Raw genomic sequence first — 18752 nt, 5'->3', positions numbered from 1 at the left:
CAGACCACAGTGATGGGCACATCAGATATATTTAAATAAAATTCTAAACACATTTTTTTTGGCAAGGAGTTAATCCTTAATACTTCATTTCCTCCAAGATAAATCATGCTAATTACTTTGTTAGTTTCTTGTCATGTAATCCTGCTGTGTGAGGGTGACTTTTGGCCTAAATTTTCACAAGTGTCCCCTAATTTTGGTCATCTCTCTCTTTGGGTGGCTAGCTTCAGACACTTTAAATCTGCTTTTCAGAGGAGTTGACCATCACAACTCCAATTCACTTAAAGAGGATCATGGGGTGTTCAACCTCTGAAAATTAGGCCTTAGTTCTCTCAAACTGGAGACTTGAGAATATAGATGTTGGCATCTTGGTCATATTACATATTGTACTATTCAGGAAGGACAGTTGCTGTTTTAATCAAAATATTTATTTGTCTACAGTGTTCTCCTTCAGTCTCTTACATTCATGGTCCAGTGGATAGAGTACGGGACTGAGAGCCAGAAGATTTGGGTTCTGTTCCTAAATGTGCTTTAGACACTCTGAGTGACCAGACTACTCACTGAAGCTGTACAGACCTCCATTTCCCTATTTGTAAAATGAGGATGCATACTCGCCCTTGTAAAGTGCTTTGAGGCCTATGGATGAAGTGCAGTATAAATGCTTAATATCAGTATCATTAATGTATGTCAGTTGACTTAAAAGATGTGCCCTCCCTCAAATCTCACAATTGATATTTGAAATTTTGGCAAATTTGAGGAGAGGGGTTTGTCCAGTGGATAGGACACTGGGCTGGAAGTCAGGAGAGAGTGGATCTATTCCAGGCTCTGCCACTAACCTGTTGTGTGACCTTGGGCAAGTCACTTCACGTCTCTATTAGAGGACTGAGGTAATAGAAATGGAATGAAATTTAATAGTACAAAGTGCAAGGTTATTTACGTAAGGACTAATAATAAGAATTTCAGCTATAAGCTGGGGGATCATCAGTTGGAAATGACAGAGGAAGAGAAAGACCTGGTGGGGTTTTGTTAGTCAACAGCAGAATGACTGTCAGCCACCAATGTGATGTGGCTATGAATCCTAAGATGTATCAGGTGAGGTAATTCCAGTTGAAGTATTAATGCCATTGTACAAGGCACTGGTAAAACCTCATCTGGAATATTGTGTACAGTTTTGGTCATCCATGTTCAAGAAAGATTAATTCAAAGTGGAATAAATGCTGAGACGAGATACTAGGATGATCAGGAGAACTAGTGAGTCTATCTTATGAGTGGAGACTAAAACAGCTTGGCTTGTTTAGCCTAGTGTACAAAGGCTGAGAGGGGATATGATTGCTCTCTTTAAATACATAGGGAGGGTAAACACCAGGGAGTGTGAAGAGCTTTCCAAGCTAAAGGACAGTGTTGTCACAAGAACAAATCGATGCAAACTGGGTATGAGTAAATTTAGGCTGGATATTAGAAGATGGTTTCTAACCATCAGAGGAGTGAAGTTCTGGAACAACCTTCCAAAAGGAGTAATGAGTCAAGAAACTGAACTAATTTTAAGATGGAGTTTGATAAATTTATGAACGGAATAATGGTAGGGTTGCCTCCGATATCAGTAGACTGGACTTTTGTTTAAATGATTGGGCATTAGGTGACTTTATTTGATTATTTGTGCTGCTGGCATTACTGGGGAACATTCATTGGTTCCATCTATGATGACTTTCAGCCAATGCCTTTGCACACCTCCCTTCCCAACCCGGTCCAGCAATATTTTCTCTTTCTCTTTTCTCATACTACTTATAATCTCCTGATGCCCAACAACAAGTCTTCAGGGTACATGTACTAGTGAGAGAATCTTGAGCTGCAGAATTAATATTCCTGGAACATAACACCAGCAGCATGCACATGCTGAGGAGAATATTAGAGCTATTAGCGGTGGGAGTTTGGAGTGCGTGCAACATCTAGATGGAGAATTCAATGTGATTAATCTGTCTCTAAGCAGCAGCAGCCTTCGGGCTCTGGGAATTCTGGGGCACATTCAGAATTGGAACTTTTTTTTTAATTACCTTTCCACATCAACAAAACAATCACAGTGTGAGAAAATAAACCCACTGATTCCTTGCTCTCTCTCTCTTTTTTTTTTTTTTGGATGAGACATACCCTGACTACACTCAATCCTTCTAGCTTCTATAGCACTTTTTACAAGCATAGAGGAGCTTTAGCCCCAGTATCCTGGTCAGATTCCAAGTCTGCTTATTACATTTTGGGCCAACTGAAAGCATCTCAGGTCTAATTTCGTTTGATTTTTTTGATTTTTATTTCCCCCCTTTCCCTTCCCCACTTAATGCTATTGGGTATCATGATTGGCTTAGAATGGCTGCCATTGTTGACACTCAGCATTGGCTGCATATCTGTGGTGGATGGACTGACGGTGAACCTCAGGAGAGAAAGGGCTGGAAGAATGTTGAAGTTTCTTCTCTGCTGTTAGAACAAAAGTGACAGTATTTACAAGGGGAATATAGACAATATAAAAATCATAACAAATCTGTAAGACTGCACAGTTGTCTCTATAAGAACATAAGAAAGGCCGTAGTGAGTCAGACCAATGGTCCATCTAGCCCAATATCCTGTCTTCTGACAGTGACCAATGCCAGGTGCATGAGAAGGAATGAACAGAACAGAGCAATTAATGAGTGATCCATCCCGTGTCGTCTACTTCCAGCTCCCAGCAGTTAGAGGCTTAGGATACCCAGAGCATGGGGTTGCATCCCTGACCATCTCGGCTAATAAGTCATTGATGGACCTTTCCTCCATGAACATATCTAATTCTCTTTTGAACCCCGTTATACTTTTGTCCTTCACAGCATCCGCTGGCAACAAGTTCCACAGGTTGGCTGTGCCCTGTGTAAAGTAGTACTTTTTTTTTCTTAAAACCTGATGACTATTGTATTGGGTGACCCCTGGCTCTTGTGTTATTTGGAGGGGTAATAATACTTCCTTGCTCACTTGCTCCACACCATGACTGCTTAGTTTGTTTAAGAGCCTTTAGTAAGGGAACTTTTCAAAGGCTTTCTGAAAATCCAAGTGTACTATATCAACTGCATCACTCTTGTCCACATGCTTGTTGACTCCCTCAAAGAGTCCTAATAGATGGTTGAGGCTTTACAAAAGCCATGTTCATTCTTCCTCAACATATTGTGTTTATCTATGTGTCTAATGATTCTGTTCTTTACTATAGTTTCAACTGTAGTTGCCTGGTGTTGAAATTAGGCTTATTGGCCTGCAATTGCCAGGATGGCCTCTGGAGCCTTTTTAAAATATTGGCGTGTTACTAACTATCCTTCTGCTATCTGGTACAAAGGCAGTTTTAAGCAATAGGTTACATAGCACAGTTAGTAGTGCTGCAATTTTCTATCTGAGTTCTGAAGATACTTTGGTGAATACTATGTGGTCCTGGTGACTTATTACTGTTTAATTTATCAATTTGTTCCAAAACTACTACTATTTATTGACAGTTCAGTCTGGGACTGTTCCTCAGATTTGTCACCGAAAAGGAGTATCTTAGGTTTGGGGATCTCCCCCATATCTGTGTAAATAATTAATTTAGCTTCTCTGCAATGGCTGTGTTTTCTTTAAGTGCTCCTTTAGCACCTTCATTTGGCAGACTTCCTGCTTCTGATGTACTTAAAATTTTTTTTTTGCTGTTAGGTTTTGTGCCCTTAGCTAGTTGCTCTTCAGATTCTTTTTTGGCCTGCCTTATTTTACTTTTACACTTGATTTGCTAGAGTTTATGCTTCTTTCTATTTTCCTCACTAGGGTTTGACTTCCAATTTTAAAAAAATGCCTTTTTGCATCTAACCGCCTCTTTAACAGCTGTTTAGCCATGGTAGCTTTTTTTGTTTCCCTATTGTATTTTGAGGATGTATACATTTAGTTTGAGCCTCTGTTATTGTGTTTTTAAATAGTCTCCATGAATTTTGTATGCATTTCACCCCTTATACCTGTTCTTTTTAATTTCCATTTAACTAGTTTCTGAATTTCTGTGTTGTTCTCCCGTCTTGAAGTTAAATGCTGCTGTGGTGGGTTTCTTTGGCATTTTCCCCCTGACACAGATGTTAAACCTAATTATATTATGGTCACTATCACCAGCTGGTTCAGCTATGTTCACCTCTTGGACCAGATCCTGTGTTCCAATTCGGACAAAATCAAGAATTGCCTTTCTTCTTGTGGGTTCCAGGAGAAGCTGCTCCAAAAATCAGTCATTTAATGTGTCTAGAAATTTTATCTCTGCATCCTTTCCTTAGGTTACATATACCAAGCCAATATGATGATAGTGGAAATCTTCCATCATTATTGCCTTTTCTGCCTTTGTAGCCTCTCTAATCTTCCTGAGCATTTCACAATCACTGTCACCTTCCTCATCAGCTGATCAGTAGTATATTCCAACTGCTATACTCTTAGAGATTCTGCGATAGAGATTGATTCCTTTTTGATTTTTACTTTATTTGACTTTATGCTTTCTTTCACATAGAGTGCCACTCCTCCATCAGGGTGGCCTACTCTGTTATTCCTATATGTTTTGTACCCTGCTATTACTGCGTCCTGTTGGTTATCCTCATTACACCAAGTTTTCATGATGCCTGGTATGTCAATATCTTCATTTAATGACAGGCACTCTGGTTTACCCATTTTAGTATCTAGATTTCTAGCATTTGTGCATAAGCACTTGTACATTTTGTCAAAATTTAGTTGCTTTCCTTCATGTGTTTTATTTAAATGGGACTCCGTTTACTTTTGACTGTTCCTTACTAGCTCTTGTATTTTACCAACTTCTTTCCTATTCTTTTTACTAGGATCTAGAGTTCCCCCTTTAATAAATTCATCCCTAAGGGATGTCTCCACCCAGACCCTGTGATCCTCTGCACCTGTTGGCTTTCCCTCAAAAGTCCATTTAGAACAGCATAGTAATGGTAGGGATATAACATGGCTCATCTTATTCCTAAATCATAACGCCCCACTACTAGAGATGGGAGGGGTTTTCCCCTCCACTGCAGCCCATTTAACACTGCATTGGCATACAGGGGTCATAAGAGATCCACGGCCAGCAGGGGAAGAATTTCCCCATGGCACAGACCATGCCTGGGATGAGAGGTGAGAGTTCCTGCAGTACACACTGCTACAGGGATTCTGGATTGTTCCAAGACATGACCAGCCCACAGGCAGTACTTAGAAGCCCTCATAAGTGAGAGCAGCTTCTGGCTGGGAGGGGTCACAGCAGCCCCCATGACAGCCTAGAATTCTGGCGGTATATGAGTTGTCTATAGCTACTTTTCTGCCCCCTTTTCCTGGGCTACTCTTTTCTGTGCTGTGCCAAGGAATCTCCATTAGCTGTTAGCAGCACAAGTCCTAATGAGACAGTTGAGTAGTTTGGATTCCATTCCATATTGACCAGTGGTGTATATACCTGCTACCCAGGGATTGTTTCCCTTCCACCTTCCATTCTATGCACAGATCTCTCTCTTCCCCACTGAATCATGGCAGAGAGGGTCAGACAATTCTGCAGCAGGATCTTCCCCCCCTCTTCCCCTTTCACACCTTCTGGAATGTGCTGTGCAGATCTGAGCGGGGGAAGAAGTGGAAATTGCAAGCTGGGCAAATGAATGGCCAGGTGGCACATATAGATTGTCCCTCCTCTGGCCTTGCAGAGATGCCCCAAAAGAAGATAATGCAGTCTGGAGCTACATTTTTTTCCACAGGGATCCCAGGGGCAGCTGCACCCAAAGTGTATCCTTGGTTGCATGGCTCTACAGTCAGGAAGCAGGGGAGGGCTGCTATGGTCCAGAGCTGGTACTGAGGGGCCATGGCTACTGTATGGATCCCTGACTGTGGTTTAAAGAGTCCTTACCTGTTTACAAACCCAATTTTATTACTGAAAGTCAAAGATCTGAAGAAAAGCTCTGTGGAGTTCAAAAGATTGTCTCTTTCACCAACAGAAGGTGGTCCAATAAAGGAAATTACTTCACCCACCTTGTCTCTCTTTAAAATTTTTATAAAGTTATTTTATATAGTTATTGCTGTTTAACTTTTGCATTTCACATGGCTCCAACAGTGACTCCAGACTAGTCTCTTTAATTTCTTGATACTCATTCACTAGCCCATTGTGTGTGATTGGATTTCCTATAGTGGAGGAGGTGGCTTAAATTTAAAAAACAAATAAAGCAAAACAACTTATGTATATTTTTTGGTTCCTGAAAAGATCTGAAATCATATTAAGTTTTGACCTTTTATGTCTGATTTGTAAGCAACTCTTGAAAACTTCCATGCTCCTGCCTCAGTTTTACAGCTGGTTTTGATGCCACTTGGTCTTTGGATAGTTCATGAATGTGGTTTTATAAAAGAGTATGCTAAAGCTGCGTGCACTTTCTCATTCCTGTTTTAACCCCTTCACCCACTCCTCAAGCAGGGAACTGCAGGGAACAAGAGCCTCTTCTGGCACTTGCATTGGCTTCTCCCAGCCTAACCCCACACACAACTGTGTGGATGCATCTCAATCCTGACCCCCCTGTATTTCAATTAACAAGAGTAAAGTGCGTCAGCTGCTCAGATGGAAGAAGCTAAACATGCTAATTAATATTATTCCAGCCAGGACCTCTAGCCCACTCCGACAACATCTTTGCCATTACACTTTCAATCCTAACTGCAGCAGTCGCTGTTAGACCATTGCTAGGACCCTCCCTGCTGTGCCAATACACCTCAGTCCTGACCTGCTGTATCTCCTGCTGTTCCAATCTTACAGTTTCCCCCAGAATTCCTCCCTCCCAATTCCAGTCCTGAGCTTTCACTACCCCCTACTGCACCTTGATCTTGACCTGTGGCACTTCCTCCTAATCCAGACGTGGTACCCCATGTGCAGTTCTGTCAATTCACATCAGTCCTACGAGGGTTTCCAGGGTGAGTAAATGGCTCAGGAAGATCGTGTTTTGTCCAAGCAGTTTTTCTCCCTCCACTCAAACCACCTGGAAAAGATATTTTCATTGTGGAGCAAACTTTATTTTATAAACAAAAAGAGAGAGCACATTTGAGACAAGTGATTTCCATGGCCAGCCATTTCGTCTGTTCCCTTTGTTACTATAGCAGATATGTGTAATGAATAAGAGCCTTTTCCCCTCCCCTCTCATATTCCTCCCTGTTCTAGCCTGCAGTGAAGTCACAATCTAGTGTTTGTAGACTCCATGTGATGTCACAGCCTCAGCCTTGTGACTTCACTTGCAGGCTCAGGCAGAAGGTGCAGATGGGGCTGAGAGAAGAGAAAAAAAAGCCCCCTCCTTTTTACTTCCACCCTCTTGGTTTATAAAACCAGTAGCTGAGATAAATCGGAAGGGGGTGGAGAGAAGCAGCAGGGAAAGCTGAGAATCATGCCAGAAAGGTACAGTAAATTGGCTTTATTTCTCTTCTTGAAAGTTTAGAGTGTAAAATTGCCATGCAGAGGCCAGATCTTGCAGACCACACGCGTGTGTGTGCCACCCAGTGACGCTCTGGCTGTACGGTGCATTCTCTGATGGTGTGTGTGTGTGTGTGGGGAGGGAGACAGTGAGGGATGCAGGGTAGGGGCAGGGAAACAGCTTAATACCATTTCTCAGAGGAACGCAGCTGGAGTCCTATTTGGCTGGTGACAGTGAGCCTCTTTCTTGTCCATTTCAAAGGCCCCAGCTGCTGGCTGTTCACTGCATTCTGTCTCCAGCTTTGAAAATGACATAAATGGGTTATTGGGTTTGTGGCTGTGGTGTTTTTTGTTGTTGTTGTATGTGTGCTTTGCAGGTTCAGAGTGGCACTGGAGAAGAAGCGGAGGGGGGAGGGAGGGCTGGTATTTGAATGTAGTGGGTGTATACATAAGGAGGGAGAAGGGCAGGGCCTCAGGGTCACATTCGCAAGAGCTGTGAGACATGATTTTTCCTTTTTAATATCTCCATCTTTTTAACTGACGACAGCAAAATAGCATGTAGGTGCATCAGCAAAGAACTGCCTCAAAAAAGGGGAGGGGAGTTGGTTAACTTGCGGCTCCCTTTAGTAATTTTTTTTCTGTGTCCAATTTGCCATTCATTTGAGATTTTGGACAAAGAAGGGGGCAGTGGGTGGGCTGCTTTGAGTTTTGTGATATAATATGACTGGAGCGAGAGAGTAGAATGCAGACAATTAAGAAATGGAGCGAGGTCTTTGCTTGTTCAGTCTGTTGAGGAAGCCGTCATTTTGTGTTAGTGTATATGTCTGGAGGAGAAAGGATAGGGAGAGAGTGACAGTGAAAAGCTGTATGACATTGCGTTGTTTCTGTTTGTTAAATGCCCACTTAAGGGAAAAAGGAACTTCCAGGGAAATCAGCAAAGAAGGGTGTCTTGCTGAAAAGACCCTGCACGGACTCACATTTGACTGGACTCTTATTGACAGAGATGTGGTGGTTTTGTTCTATTTTTAAAATGAAAGGCTGGAGACAGAAGGTGCATGAAGGTGCTGTGCGAGCTCCTCTCTACCACAGCTCTGCCAATGCACCTCATTCTGATAACCAGCAGCGTTTTTGTTATTCCATTCCAAACCCCTGATTGGCAGAGCTGTGTTCATCTCATCTTGACAGCCTGCAGCATCCCTGCTATTCCATTCTCTGGTCCCCCCATGTACTTCAGTCCTGACGACCTACAGCACCTCACGCTTTTTTACCGCTGGACCCCCATACACCTCTGCCAATACATCTCAGTCTTGATGAACAGCACCCCCTGCACTTACAGACTTGATCTTTTGTAGGACAGATGTTAATTGTGCAGCATTATTGCAGTCTAAACAGACAACTGGATTATCAGAAGAGACGCATCTACTGCATGGTTCTGAAAATATTTAATTCTGCAGATGTCTAGGAAAGGCTCTGCAGACCACAGTTTGAGAACAACTGTGCTAATGTAACTTCAGTGGTGATCAGAGACAGGATTTGAATCCAGGTCTTTAGTGGTGAAAAGCTATTGCACTAACCCCTCTGCATAACTAAACTTCTTCTTGTCTGCCCCTCTCTGGGATGCAGATATAACCCCCCTTCTGTCTTTTCATCTCTGCTCCTTCCCCTGGCTTTTAAAGGGTGTTACCTGTCTCTCAGGGGAGTTGTGAAGATTTGTTAGTTTGTGAAAACACTTCTGCTATCTAAATGTTGTGTTGGTTCCTCTGAGTCATGATCAGTTATTAGCCCAGAAGTGGAGCCTGGAATCCCACCTCACCGCTCTGAGAACTAAGTCACATGACCCATCACTCCCCCAGGAAATCCACAGCTCCCTCATTTCTGCTGTTTTCCTTAAACTACAGAGGAAAGATGCGTGGCAAAATCTTGGTGGGGCTGAGTAGTGTATCTGCTATAATCTATGTATGTGGAGCCACAATGTGAATTTGAGGGAAAAGAATATTTGAGGATGTGACCTAGCAGAGATTAGATACGGAAAAGATGTTAAACCTCGTCCTCTCTTCTGGGCAGTGCAGGATTGTTCCCTCCCATATATTCCTCTGGGCATTGTTCAAACCTGTTTTAAATGACTGAAGTCATGGGGCTTCCACCACTCTCTCTTGCTTTTCCCTTCAATATGCTGACAGACATTCCTTAATATTGTAATCATGTGGGATGGGGGTATAGACCCCATCCCATATTCCTTTTCCTAAGAAAACCAAGGTTGCCAGGTGTCTTTTCCCACATTCATAGAGTGTCCTGAGAAAAGGAGGCAGGCTCCAGCTGGGCAAGAGGATAAAAGCATTTGAGGTAAGGGAATTTCCCTCGCTCTGAGTTGGGGAAATAATCAGGGAGCAGTACAAGGATCTGCCTGAGAGCAAGAGATAGACCTGGGCAGGAGATGCCTGAATCCCCTGGAGAGTCTCCAGTTGCTGGTAAAGGGGAACTGAACCGATTTTTTTCTCCTTGTTATGAGAGCCCCTCTTGTTGCCCCAGTGACCACCAGCATCCATTTCCCCCCTCCCCTTCTCTTCACTCCTGAAGAAAAAGACTTAGGCATTAAAGAAACCCCCTCTTTATCACCCAAAGCTGACGACTTATTGTTTCTTGAGATACAATGCTAGCTAATTCCTGACGTAGCAACTACCTCTTTTCAGAAATGTTAGCAGAGCAAGACAGCACCTGGATCTCCTGGATGAATTTTATCATAAAAGGTGTGAAGCAGAGCCATCATCTGGAAAGAGCAATTTCCTCTCTCCCCCCTTCTTTTCTCCACCTGGTGGACTGGCTGCATCATGGGCTAAAATGCTGTTTTACAAAGCAACGATTTTGGAAAATATGCCTCCTCCAGGGGTGATATATGCTTTCTTCCCACCCCAAGATACACAAAGTTCAGGGGTGTGTGTGTGTGTGTGCGCACGTGAACCTACCTAATGAGTGCTGGGTTCAGGTAAGTAGTGCTGGGGGTTGTTCCTGGGACTAAACTTGTATTATTTCTGATCACTGGTCATAATAATTTGTGCTGCAGTGGTATTTTTCTTCCCTGGCAAGTATGGAATTCTGGACCTTAAACTTGGCTAAGACCTGTGCAAACTCACTGAGGGCTTAATTTGGCCTGCAGCACCTCTTTTACTAGTGAAGATGCATGAGACAGAAAGACCCCAGCTCAACTTTCAGAACCTTGGCAAAGACGGCAGCACTGGCAATTTAAACAAAACAAAACAAAAAAACCAACGTTTCTTGTAGACAAAGTCTAATTGTTTCATAAACCTTTAAAGAAAAGTTAAATATTTGTCCTTCAGCTATGACTACCTCTTCCAGCAAAGTTGGAGAGGTCATTCGAGTCTCATGCACCTAGAAAAATCATTAGTTCATATTTTCAAAATAAACAGTAATGGCCCATTTAAGCAAAGACTTCATTATCTTAAAAATTAAGTCTGGTTAACTTAATTGGATTGTTTGTAAATGCTCTTGAACCTGGAACTAGGAACTGCCCATTATGTTACTAACAACATGGGACTCTGATTTATGCATAGGTAATACTCAAGTTTTAAAATCAGGTCATTCTGATTACTGTTTTGCTCCCTGTCCCTGCTTCAATTCCAGGATAATTTTAGAAGACTTTGCTGTTCAACTTAAAATCAGAGATTAATGCTTTTTGACATTTGAGATTAGTGGCGTCAAGAGTGCATTGTTTCTAGCTCTTGCAGTTCTTTATATAGCAGATATTAAAATCAGTTGAATTTGAAGTTGTTGGGTTTGGGGTTTCTTGTGAGAGTGGGGAAGGTAAGGCAACTGGGTAATCAGAATATGATATATTATTTTTTTAGTCTAGCGTTCATGAGTCACCAGAACTACAAAACCCTGTTATATGTCATAGCAAAACTGGAATTAATTGGGTAGTTCCTGTCCCTGGAGGTTTCTGAGATTTATTGTACATTCTAAATGGTCCTTCAGACCAACATAAGTACTGGCCACTTACCAGACAAGCCAAGATACCTTCAGCGTCCAACAATCCTGGTCCAGTCTCATCTACCTTGCTTACCCTCCACTTCCTGCCACAAGCCTGTCTCAAATGCTTTATAATGTGCCTGAACTTCTGTAGTTACATAAAGTGTGGTGTCTGTTATATACTAAAAGATCAGTGACCTAAAGATCCAACCCCACCCCTTCAAAAACTTTCTTGGGGGTATTTTTTCTGTTGGATCATCTGATATTCAAAACAACTTTTGGGTATATCTGGGAAGAAACCAGTGGGGGAATGGAAGTATGAATCTAAATCTTTGTCTCTAAAATTTGGGATCATATGTTATGGGGATTTAAGAATGAAGAGAGCCTGTCAAGTCTGGAAATTCCCACTCCCCTGTGGACAGAAAAAAACAACAAAGAAACCCCCTGTTAAAGGCAAACTCGTTTAAAAATCTCCTTCTGCAAAACCTGTTCTGTCAAGGCAGAGTTGAAGAGAGAGGTGGTGGTTCTAATATTTTCTCCTTTTACTGTTTCAATATATTTAGTGATTCAGATAATGAGGATTTATTGATATAATGGCCTCTTCTGCCTAGCTGGAGAATATCTTGCCAGTGAGCCATATATTTTGTATGGCTTACTATTTTAAATTCACACACTTTGAACATCTTCATGGACATGGGATCATTTTCCCTCAAAAGTTCAGCTCTTCTTGCTGGAGTCAGATTCCTTTGTCTGCAGCATCAAAACCACTTCCACAGCAACCAAATTCTGATACTGCAAAGGGAGATTTCTGACAAGAAGTGAAGAGAATAAGCAGCAGAAGCTGAACAGATCTGAAGGAAAAAAAATCCTATTTTCATATGCTATTTCCTTGTAACAGAGAAAGATGGGGAGAGAGGAATATTGAAATATAAAGCGGTAGAAACAGAATGGTCTTTTATATTTTGTTTTTTGACTTTTTCCTTCCATGACGCCCACATTCAGCCACTTGTATCAGCTTCTCCTTGGGTATGTTCCAGAATTCTTCACTCTGGCTGATTTGATGTTGCAGAAATTGGACTGTAGGATACATCACTGTGGCTTATGTACGTGCCCCTGATGTCTGAAGGAGAACCATTTCCAAATGATGGACCAAGTCATGACCACCAAGTTGAGACTCTATGCTTTACATAAAATATTTCCATAAAGAAGCTAGACTCTTTGACTAGTATCTTACAAGGAGTCTGTTAGTGAATTAATGAGGGAGGAGCACTCCAGGCTTTTACCACAGAAACCTAGGAGATACTGAATACTGCCCCTCCCTGCAGTGGGATCACTTTTTAGCTGAAGCACTGTGCAGGGAGTAGAAGGAAGGAATGGGAATAGTGCTAGAAAATATTAATGAATGCAGCCATGCTGATGTCTTTCTTGAAATGAGACTGACGAACTGCTGTTACTTTGGACTTTCCTGATGAATTAGCTGTCCCACTACTAGTCTGTTTCAGTCCATGGTATGTGACTAATTACACTGGCCTCTTTTGTATTATCTATCTAGCTTTTTCTCTTGTGCCCATACCCATAGCATCTAAGTGCTATAGATAAAAGTTGTACATGTAACATGGAGAGTGTGTGTGCATTATGAAACAGAGTGAAAGCGGAAATGATTTGATTGGATAAGTATATTGTTTTGGGGAAGGAATGCAGTTTATGTGCTTGGGAGAAATCTGTATGTTCCTGTCTCTGTGTGTGATAATTTCAGCCTCCAGGTGGCTAGTTCAGCACTTTTCATCAGCATCGGACTTGTTCTCTAAAAACCCCTCAAAGAATCCCACCAAACAACTTCAGAAACCTCCCCACCTTAGAAACACTGGCGTGCTCTGATTTCTTCCAGTCTGCAGGTAGAAGGAGTTGCTGAGAGTAGTTAGTGATATTTTGTATAAAGTGAGTTGTTTGATGCTGATTTAGCAGTGCCTGGAGGCTGATGTCCTCTAGCCACAGAAAAGGCATAGGAAAGACAATGTCACCACCCTATGCATCTCAACCATGACCTGGCACAGCCACTTTTAACCTTTAACACCATTATTTCAATCCTTTCTCTCCCTGTTGATGGGTACCAATAACTTGCGTGTGGTTTGACACCTGCCCAATTAGAAACTAGACTGACACCCCCCAACTCTTATAGATTACTGGAGTGTGATAATGACTGAGTAACTATTGACTGTGGCTAGATCAGAATTGGTGACCTCAATGTCAAAGGAAGTCTATCCCATCTGCAGTTGTCAATCCTCTCAGGCTCAGAAGGAATTTTCAAATTCCCATGTGGGCTTGTGTCCTGTGAGAGATCGGAATGGGATTTATAAGGTAAACCTGATACTGAAGTAGCAGGTGAAGCCTGAGTATGCTAAAGGTGACCAGTGTTGCTTACCTTGTGAACTTTGATGGCTGCAGTGGAGGAGCAGTGAGAAACTTACTTGAGCTTTCAGTGACTACTTAAACGCCTTTAGTTTTCTCAGGATTCTTTGAGTCTCCATGCTAAAGGGTTCAAGTGTTAGCTGTCACTTTGCCTCCTATCACACACCCTTATTTGTATGCAAGTATTCTCAAACTGAGGCTTCCTGATGGAAGGGGAAAAAGGCAAGATTTGGAGTGTAATAAACAGAGGGAAAGGGGGGTGCCAGAGTGTGTCTATAATTGAGGTTGTGTTGACATTTGCAATAAAAGCAGGGATTTAGGTCTTTCTTATGTATGAACAATATAGTTCATCCTCTCAATGTACAGTATTTATTCTTGGAGTACAGAATGAATATTCTGAGAATTTACAAGTAAATCTGTTGATTAATTTATTATATTAATTTTAAGATGGCCCCTTTAAAAATTTATTTTTGGTGAATAATCATTTTTGGTTCTACCTAACAAATTTTAACTTTTTTTGAGACTTTGAAAAGTGATTCGCTTCAAGATTGTAGAAGAATCAAATGGTTACTTATGGCCTTGATCCTGCAATTAGATCTGCACAAGTGTAGGGTTCCAGCCACATGGATCTGATTGCAGGACTAGGGCCTAAGTGTCTTAATGGGTTTAATTTTTAATTTGCTCTATTAGATAACATTATTTCTGGTTGAAATGATTGTGGTCAAATAGATGTCATTCAGTGGATTCTGCAGAATCTAAGATTTCTTTCTTCTAAAGGAAAAAAATCGTAGCCCTCAGTTGCAAAGAAAATCTCTGTACACATCAAGCAAGTATACATAATAAGGGCCATGCTGGGTCAAACCAATGGTTCGTATAGCCCAGTATTTTGTCTTCTGACAGTGGCCAATGCCACGTGCTTTAGAGGGAATGAATAGAACAGGTAATCATCAAGTGACCCATCCAATCGGCCATTCCCAGCCTCTGGCAAACAGCAATCCCCTGCCTATCTTGGCTAATAGGTCCATCAATGGCTATCTTCTATTAACTTATCTAGTTCTTTTTTGAACCCCATTTTAGTCTTGGCTTTCACAACATCTTCTGGCAAGGAGTTGCACAGTTTGACTGTCCGTTGTGTGAAGAAATACTTCCTTTTGTTTATTTTAAACCTGCTGCCTATTAATTTCATTTGGTGATCCCTAGTTTTTGTGTTATGAAATGGAGTTAAATAACACTTCCTTATTTACTTTCTCCACACCAGTCATGGTTTTAATGACCTCTATCATCTCTCCCCTTAGTCATCTCTTTTTCCAAGCTGAAAAGTCCCAGTCTTATTAATCTCCCCTTATGATGCATGTGACAAAGTGGGTTTCCGTCCAAGAAAGCTTATGCCTAAATAAATGTGTTAGTCTTTAAGGTGCCACAGAACTCTCGTTGTTTTGCTGAAAACAGACTAAGATGGCTACCCCTCTGGATCTCCTCATATGGAAGCTTTTCCATACTCCTAATCATTTTAATTGCCCTTCTCTGTACCTTTTCCAATTCCAATATATTTTTTTGAGATGTGGTGACCAAATCTGCATGCAATATTCAAGATGTGGGCACACCATGGATTTATAAAGAGGTAATATGATATTTTCTGTCTTATTATCTATCCCTTTCCTAATAATTCCCAGCATTCCGTTAGCTTTTTTGACTGCCGTGAAACACTGAGTGGATGTTTTTAGAGAACTAGCCACAATGACTCCAAGATCTCCCAGTGTAAACTGATGAAGTTAGTCTTCCTGAGTTGGCAGATAGCCTAAAACATCACTGAGGGGTGAACTACCCCATTCAGCACAATAGGAGTGTTAACTCTGAAACCTAAAAGTGACCATTTAGAAGTCAATGTTGCTAACTACTTAATTGCTGATTATTTTAGCTGAAACAATCTACTAATGTGATAAATGAGGCTTTGACACTTGTTATAAAATCTCTGATGGATGAGCAGCATAGTGCAAACAGTTCTTGGACTTAACATACCATATCTAAAACTCAAGTACTTGACATATCACCTTTGTAACTTTTAATTAGCATAATTATATGGGATGCCTATTCTGATACATGGGTTGGTTTATAGTAAAGTATCACCAGTGGTACATGTACAATAGTTTGAGAACTGCTGACATATTGTATCATCTCCAAATTTACAGAATGTACTCTAAGTACAAAAGGAATTTTATAGAATATTTAAGTAAAAGTGTTGATTAGTTTGAGTTGCAAATGTTTAAAAATTATTTCTTGGGTTTTTTTTTGTTAAACATCTGGTAATGGCTATTGCTGGAGAGAGAAATTCCCATGCCGAATAAGAGTGATGGTCCTCTAGTCTGGTATCATATGTTCCTAATTATTTCTTTCAGGCTAACTTTTTTTGCATCTCTAACAAAGAATTCCTAATTTTTGGAAGTTGACTCTTATAGATTGTTTATATGTTCATAAATCAAACATTTGCATGCCAGACAACTTTTTATTTATGCTGATTTTTTTGTAAAATTAATGTATATGATGTATCTTAAACTTCATGGCCTATAAATGGCTTTGTAATTTTAATATTTATACAAAAAACATCTATCCTAAACTCTGAACACTCAATCCAGTTAACACCCTTCCCTCAAGATAACAGCCATTATCATGGTCCTCCATTCGCAACAGCTTTTTAGCATCCTCTGGTCAACAAGATTTGGGCTATATCATCACAGGAAAGGGTATGTTCCAAAATGGTGGTTTGGAGGTTCCAAAGTGGGTTCCTCATGATGAATGAACACACTGCCAGAAGCTCCTTTCTGTTGTATCACGGGAGCTCCAGTCTGAGCACCTCCACTGACAACCCTAGGGGCAATATCACAGCGAGAGAGGCATTTCTCATAGCATTTTTTCCCCAAACCATTCAGGGCTTTATAGGTGAAGTCATTAAATTTTATCTAGAAACCAGTAGGTAACCAATACAGATCAGAGCAGTGGTGTAATTTGCTTCTGGAGAGATCCTACTTCATAAGATGGCTCCTGTCTTCTGAACAAACTGCAGTTTCCAGGTAGCTCATATAGAGAACTTTGCAATAATCTAATATGAGGGAGATAAGGCATGGATCACAGCAGAAGGTTTGCATCAGAAAGAAACAATTGCATGCTCCTGGCAAGTCAAAGATTGTGGGAGGAGAGACCTTACTAGAAACTTCTGCTATATGATTAAACACGGGAGAATTAGATTTTATTTTTTAAAATAATTTTGGATAATATCAATATTTGTTTTGAAGCATTTTTTCTAATTGTTCCCTATTTAAATTTTCACTGTTGCAGGAAATTTTAGGGGGGAGGTTAGTCATTATTTAATGACAGTGATGTTGGGATTCAAAAAGTTAAAGATTTATAACTAACACAAATTGTCAACTCTAATAAGCTCTCAAGCAGCATTTTCTTACTTTGCCTATCTGTAAATTTTTATTATTATTGACGGAAATATTTTTTCATTTGTTTGTTGTGTACAGTGAAATTGACATTTGCCAACTTTTACTGATAAAAATCTAATCCTTCCAAACCTATATATGGTGGACTAACAGCGGCTGTGGATTCAGTAACACCCCCAAATTGCTAATTTGAATGACAAATAGTAGGCACTTATAATCAATAAAGTGGAGTAGATATTGTATTTTCTAGTTGCCTCCCACAGTCCATTGCCACCACTTCAGTCCTACCCAGACTGCGCTTCAGCCAGTGTCATCTATGCCCCATAATTACTTTTGACAGAGAATGCATGGTATAGTTTATTTTTGCAATTCAGTGGCTGAGCTTTAAGCAAGTGCCTACTTCCAGAGTGAGGCCTACAACAAGGGAGGAAGATGGGCATATATACATGTCCAAATAATTGTAACTTATTTATGTACTAGGAAGGCGGTAAGAAGTAGAGCTCCCCCTTCAGTGCTCCTGGACTTTGCTCCTATTCTGTGCTCGGAGTCAAGAGCATGTCACAGAAGGGAGCCCCTCTCCCTGTCAGGAAGCTGCCAAGCCCTACAGCAACCAGAGCCATTGAGCTGCTGCGGTAGCTACAGCAACTGTAAACAGTGATTGCGGCCTCAGGAGGGGGAAATGCTGCCCCATCTCTCTGTCATTGCCTCCCTTGGCCCTTCAGCGAGAGCCTACCTCAGGAAAAGTGGGTTGGAAATTCATGGCTACCTATGGAGTCCCAAGCTCTACGTGCCCCAGCTGCGTGGGAGTGGGGGAGCTGTCGAGGGAAGTGCCCCAGCGACCGAACACTGCAACCACCTCCTCTGACAAGACCCCGTGTCAGACATGTGTCTCCAGAGGCACTGCCTAGAGTAGAGCCTCCATGGAGGCCGTACAGTGCAAGGTGCCGATCCCTGCTGGTGGTGTCAGTGCACACCAAAGTGGTGTATCTTGCTGCCTTTGGTAACAGCTATTCAGGGGTCACAGCTAGGCTCTGCAGGAAGGGGCTGCTCCCCTCCAATCTCTGCCTATGTTTTAGAGGTTGTCAGAGCCACAAAAAAAATCTACTGGTGGCTGCATTTGAAACGCTTTTCTAGAAAGAGCTTTAAATGATGCTCAAGCTTTCTCTGCTTAACACTTAAGATTTTCAGCCTGCTACTATCCTGCATTTTCACATGAAAAGCTATGAGGGGCAGATGGAGGAAGCTAGAGTGTCCTCATAAAGCTTCCTTCACTGACATGCATATTCTAAATGGAGATGATTATCTGACAGGCTTTGCAGCCCTGCTTTCCAGCTGGCCCCTCCACCAGGCTCTATGTTTCAGTCCCCTACACAACCATCTATTTTTTTTAAACTAGGAAATACCAACACAAAACATTCAACTTACTGGTCAAGTGGGAAAGTATCACTTAAGCTCCCTTAAATTAAAGATGTGTGGGATATTACAAGAGCATTAAA

The 18752-nt window shown here is 41.4% G+C and overlaps 1 protein-coding gene across 1 annotated transcript in view; it reads left to right on the top strand.

Moving 5' to 3' along the window:
- Window positions 1-18752, top strand: part of TCF20 (transcription factor 20) — a 211086-nt gene that overhangs the window by 76671 nt on the left and 115663 nt on the right. The window lies entirely within an intron of this gene.

This window comes from Emydura macquarii, unplaced genomic scaffold (genome assembly GCF_026122565.2).
Source record: "Emydura macquarii macquarii isolate MOO-44397 ecotype Brisbane River unplaced genomic scaffold, CSIRO-AGI_Emac_v2 contig_2205, whole genome shotgun sequence".
NCBI lineage: Eukaryota > Metazoa > Chordata > Testudines > Chelidae > Emydura > Emydura macquarii.
The sequence above is the reverse complement of the archived record's forward strand: the minus strand, read 5'-3'. Positions and strand labels throughout refer to the sequence as shown.